We start from the raw sequence: 5881 nt of genomic DNA on the forward strand, positions 1-5881 counted from the left end.
TTTGTGTGGTCCTGTGTGGAGTTGGAAGTTGGGTTCAATGGTCTAAATTGGTTCCTTCCAACTTGGAATACCCTATGATTCTGTGGAGGACAGTCCTCAGGAGGGAAAATTATCTCTAGAGCTTTCTTCTTTTGTTGCTAATTTTGTAGATATCAAGTCATGCGCTTGAGATGACAGGGTGCTCAAGAACAAGCTCTGGCCTGCAAAGGGCTTATCAGCTAATAAAAAGTCAGAAAGAGCATGTGAGAGATATGGTGGTCCAACATATCAGCTGTCATGTCCAGATTTAGTTGGCATCATATTGAAGGAGAAAACAAGAAAAGATTTGTAGGTGGAATAATAAATTGGGCTGGTAGAGAGCTTCTCATATGCAGAAGATAGCAAGGAGAAAGCATGGATGTGTTTGTGTGGAAGAAGGATGCTGGAATGTGCTGGATCTTGGTATGTACTGCTGCATTGATGCAACACTGGTGGCCAGGGAAGTGGAAGGAAGGGTGGGCCTTCAAAGGAAGACAAGGAATTTAAATGTTCAATTGCAGCATTGCTACGTGTATAGCAGCACATGATGTGGGATTGCTGTATTTTATCCAATTACCCATGTGTAACTCAGAGCTATTTACAAAAAGAGAGGAAACTGTTAGCTGTTTGACTAAGGAAGGAAAACTGAAGCAATAATCTAAAAAAAACCCATAGTTGCTGTTCATCTCAGTCATCAGCAAGGACTGCTTTAAAATTCTGCTATCTTAAAATCTTACTAGAAAATTCACAGAGACAGCTGAATTTGGCACTTCTGTTAGAAAAAGAAAACAAAACAGGGTAATCCTTTTTTTCCCATTTTGCAGATGCTTTGGCACTATTCATATTTCTGTCTGGATGCTTTCAAGAATGCAGTATTTTAGTTTTAGAACATCTGAAGGAACCCCCAGGGCCTTGGCAGCAGCACCTTCCCAGAACTCCTGGTTGAAGCATGAGCGTGGTGGAAGGCACAGAGGTGAAATGCAACCTTCCTGTGAGCTTCTGCTCCACACCACCTTCACTTCCAGCAATCAGCCTGTGATGGAGGAATCTACAATACCCCAGTGATCGTCCTCCCGACTGGTAATCCTGCAGGGATTGCCATGGTCAGCATAGCTGGGATGTTCTCTGCCTTGAGATTTTAATGATGGATTTTCAGACTGAAAGGACAAGAGCTGACTCCATATTAATGCCAAACTTTAAATGTTTTGACTATACAACTGAAACACCATTACCTATTCCCCACAGAGCTCCACTCTTTCTTTCTCTCTCCTCCACTTCTCCTCTCCACACTGTAGCCTTTTGTATGTCTCAGGCATTAATCCCTCGCTGCCGGGGTGTGTAAATTAAAGAATAATAGAGCTGCAGAGGCATAAGCTTGCAATGATGGGGAATGTGTTTGTCTGCTAAGAAGCAATTTCAGCGAAAATTAACTCAATTTCATCTGAAATAGTGAAGACCGGCATAAGCTGGCAGATCCCCGAGGATGGTAAAATTACTTCGTCAAAGCTCTGCTTGCTTAAATTAACCAAGCAAGCACTCCAGGTTATTGGCAAGATGCAGCTAGTAACTAGGTTTTAATAAACAAAAATAGCTTTTTGGATAAATAAGGAAGGTGCAAAGTGTCTTATGTATTCTGTTGATGTTTTCATCTGTATGACCTCGACAGCAAGACCTTCACATTCCTGCAGGCGCATTCTTTGATTCCCTGTGTCCAACTGGTCTCTCTTCTGAGTCTTAGCAAACAACCTGAAAGTGCTTCTGGAGACGATGTAAGATTAGCTTTTATTCCAGCATCTAACAGACTGTTTGCAATACCTAGGTGAGAGAACAGCAACGCCTTTTAGGGTTATTTCTGTGTTTTTCAAAGTTGGAAGATGACTATTCTTGATTTAAATTGCTTCACCTCAAAATATAATGCAGTGTCAGGACAAGAGTTAGTCTACACTGTCACTGATACAGCAGATTCCCCAGCTGAATACATTGCTGCCAATTGGCAAGTCAGGATGTGAGCTCCCTCCTCCTGCTAGGAGTAAAGGTCCAAGGGAAGTGAAAATTTCATTGTCAGAAAGATTGATTCAAGGAGCAGCTCAGAGAGCTTGTTAATCACTTGAGAATATGCTGTAAGTTCTTTTGGTGGTTGTACTGTCGTGTTTGTTTTTTTTTATTTGGTTTTCTTTTGTTTGTTTGTTTTGATTTGGTGGTTTTTTTTTGCTATTAATAGCTTTTCTTAGGACTGTGTTTTACAGAAGCATTGTGCTGTTGGAGGTTATGATCACTAGGAGGGGTCTTCTGTAAAATGCATGTTGGGCTTATTGCTCTGTCTCTAGTCTACAAGCATCAGGACAGATTTTTTTTTTCTTCTGGATTCCGTTCCTCTTGGTACAGTGATTTGGGTTTTGGGAATAGTATTCATCAGAAATACTATCAGAAATATCCAACCCCCAAAGCAGGAGGGTTGGAACAGGATGATCTTTGAGGTCCCTTCCAACCCAAGCCATTCTGTGATTCCATATAATTCAATGATCCTATGATTGTGTTATTGGTTAGGAGCGTAAAAGGCTTAAAAACCTATTTTTTGGAAAAGAGTATGAAAGATCTGCTCAGAACTGCAAAAATACATCACTGTTTTGACTTTCTTAGGCTCCTGCCCCTCCATCAATATTCCATGAGCACTTGATATTTGAAAGCTACCCTTTGTATGAATATAGAATCATAGAATCAGAATGGCTAGTGTTGGAAGGTACCTCAAAGACCATCTAGTTCCAGCACCCCTGCCATGGGCAGGGTTACCACCCATTAGATCAGTCTGCCCAGGACATGCTCCGTAATGTTCTAACCAATGGGTGATTATTGTCAGTGGGTGATATGTCTGTTCTTGGCCACAGGCTCCCATTGAATGGGATCATTAATGATTGGTTGAAAGAAAGGAGAGCTGCAGAACTGTCAGACCAGCCAAACCAGAGGATGAGATGAGACCCAAGCATACCTGATTTATCCCCTCCCCACTACACTCCCCTGGCTACTTATTTCCCCCCTCCCTTTCTACTATAAATCTCAGTATCTGCAGAAGGGAAAGCAGCTGTCTACAAGATTTGCTGAGCCATCCACTCATTAAAATGTTCCACTGGCAAATAAATACTTTCTCTTACTGTTGCATATTTACAGTTTGGAGATTTCTTGTATAGAACAATCCGAGGTTATACTTTTTAGCTTTGCTAGTTACAAATATTGGGAGAAGACATCTGGCTAATGACCTTGGTTACTGCCATGAACCATAGTGACCTGTTTTGGGAGACAGCTTGCAGCCCCTCAACAACAACAACAACAACAAAATAGCAAAACAAAGGATAAAAAATACAGGACCTGCTCCATGCAAAATCACCTCTCTGTGATAGGACTGATTGCAGAAGTGACAAGAAGCTTGTCATTAAATCCAGCAAATGCATTTGGAGCAAGGAATAAACTGCCTGGAGCAGAAGTGCCCCGTGGGTACAAACGTGCAGCTCTCCTCTACCGGGCCGTCAGTCACTTTTATTTCTTTTCACTGCTAGTGCAGTGGCCGTGGTCAGAAAGGTGCTGGCTTTAAAACAACAGTGTCAAAACTGGTGAGGAAAATAAGAGAAGCCCACACTATCACCAGCCAGGCTGGCCCCTTTGCAGAGCTGCTATCTGCTCCCTGCACACTGCACCTGCATTGTGTCTGCTCCATAGGCTGATAAGACCCCGCTCATCTATTGTCAGCCCCACTGAGCCAATCTAGCTCCATTTGAGCGAGCTGGATTTTGTTCTGCATCGTGTATCAGTGACAACTTCCAGCTATGGCCTTGCTTTAAAAACCTCACTGGTGAGGGTGCATGGAGCTTGAGGAGTGAGGCGTATCTCTAAGCACAAATGGAATTCAAAGCAACTGGAAAACAGGCTTTGAAAATGGAGGGAATATGCTGTGGAGGCTGTTAGAAGGGACAGGATAAACGTGGGACATCAGGATCACTGCAGCTGATGCTGCTGTACAGGGCTGTACCTGGAGGAGGAGAGTCACTGGATACAAAACACAGTGGTACGCCTGCTATAAAAGCAGCAGAAAGGGTGATCTGTGGTTGTGGCACAGCAGTGACACTGAGTGGCTGGAGTGTAGTGTAAGCGATCTTGGCTTGGAGCTCCATTTCTGCTGGATTTCTCCAGGGCTCTTGGCTGGAGAGGAGATTTTGCAGGGGTGTATTGAAGGAAGCCAAGAGAGTGGGGAGGTTGGGGGACTCGTGCTGAGCCCTTCTCAGCCTTTTGAAAAGTCTCCTGTGGTTTGGCAGTGTCTGAGGCAGGAAACAGAAGAGATTTCTGGTGGGATACTAAGAAAAACTTCTCTGAAGGAGTGGGTGGGCACTGGCACAGGCTGCCCAGGGAGGTGGTGGAGTTATTCCTGGAAGTGTTCAAGAGCCATGCAGATGTGGCACTGAGGGACATGGTTAGTGGGCAATACTGATGGGAGGTGGACGGTTGCACTAGATGGTCTTAGTGGTCTTTTCTAACCTTGATGATTCTAAGACTTACCTCCTGAGTTTCAAATAGATGGTCTCTAACTAAGCAGAGCTGCAGGCCAGGCCTCGAAGAACTACAGTAATTTGGACAGTAAATAAGATGGAGCCTTCAACTACATTTTTATTAATGAGATGACACATTTTAAAATCAAATTACTTTGATACTCTTGGCTCAGGGAAGTCAAGATGCAGGGGAAAGCCAATCACATAATATGAAACAGCTCACACAGTAGTTTTTGTGTATTTCATCTTTAATGAACCTGCCATTTTATGAGTCAGCACTGATGGGAAATGTGATGGTCTCATTTCAGGAATTCTCCTTACGCTTCAGGTCTCTGCCTGCCAAGGTGTCATCGCCTTGCTCTTTGCTCTCGGACTGCCATGGTTCCCTCCAGCCCTTTTAGGCTTTCCTGCTTGAAGATTAACCCTACAGTCTCATGCTGGACAACTTAATTCAGCTGAGGAGAAACAGCAGTACATGACAGATAAGAAAGTAATTGCACCCTGAGGAAGCATGAGGAGTGCCTGCGTCATATACACTTGCTTTACAAAACAGCAGCTACTTATTCAAAGGAAGTGGCCTTTGGAATCACAAACAGAGTACATGGAAAAGACATGCTTGCAGGAACCTCATTAGATTTCTAACATGGCTAAGCAGGGCAGGTTCTATCCTCGTTTTCTGCCATTAGAGATGGTGGAAAAACAGATCGTGTATCTCTTTGTTTTCCCGTGCTAAATATTTTGTGGCCAGATCACAGGAGGAGGGCAGAGAGATGGAAAATTCATGGTGAGAAGCCTGAGAGGAAGAGACAGGAGAGTTGGGATTAGGCAGTTTAGGATGAGGAGGAGATGGTAGTTCCAAGATGGGGCTGAGACTCATCTAGATTTGTTTTTCCCAGAGATAGAAAGAAATCACACACTTTTTTTTCTTTTCTTTTTTCTTTCTTTTTTTTTTTTTTCTGAGGGTCTTAATGATGTTTAGCCTTCAAGCTTCACAAAATGTCACCCATCAGGTGCCCCAGAGATCAGAGGCACCCACCTAGCAGCTCGTGCTGCTGTCCCTCAGCTTTGCTGTGAGAGGGGCAAATGCATGGAAGGATTACGGACATCCAGAAAAGAAGAGCAGACAAAACCATGGAAAAAAAATCATCAAGATTTATTAACCAAGAGATCCCTCCCTTCAAGTGGGAAAATACCAGGCAGAGCACAGAGCACAGCAGCCACCATTCCCTCACCCTTTTTGTGCCCTTTCCTTGCTGCTGTTACAACGGGACAGCAGGCTGGATGGATGCTTGACTTTGCTCACTGCAAATGTTCTTCTCCTCTTTGAA

General features: G+C 43.6%; 1 long non-coding RNA gene across 1 annotated transcript in view; it reads left to right on the forward strand.

Annotated features, from left to right (window-relative positions):
* LOC125698754 (uncharacterized) overlaps positions 1–5386 on the forward strand; it is a 17346-nt gene extending 11960 nt beyond the window's left edge. The window contains exons 4-5 of the long non-coding RNA XR_007379304.1: positions 843–2138; positions 4862–5386. This is a non-coding gene — a long non-coding RNA (uncharacterized LOC125698754). The remainder of the gene's footprint in view (positions 1–842; positions 2139–4861) is intronic.
* The last annotated feature ends 495 nt before the right edge of the window (positions 5387–5881 follow it).

The sequence above is a fragment of the Lagopus muta genome, chromosome 11, assembly GCF_023343835.1.
Source record: "Lagopus muta isolate bLagMut1 chromosome 11, bLagMut1 primary, whole genome shotgun sequence".
Classification (NCBI taxonomy): domain Eukaryota; kingdom Metazoa; phylum Chordata; class Aves; order Galliformes; family Phasianidae; genus Lagopus; species Lagopus muta.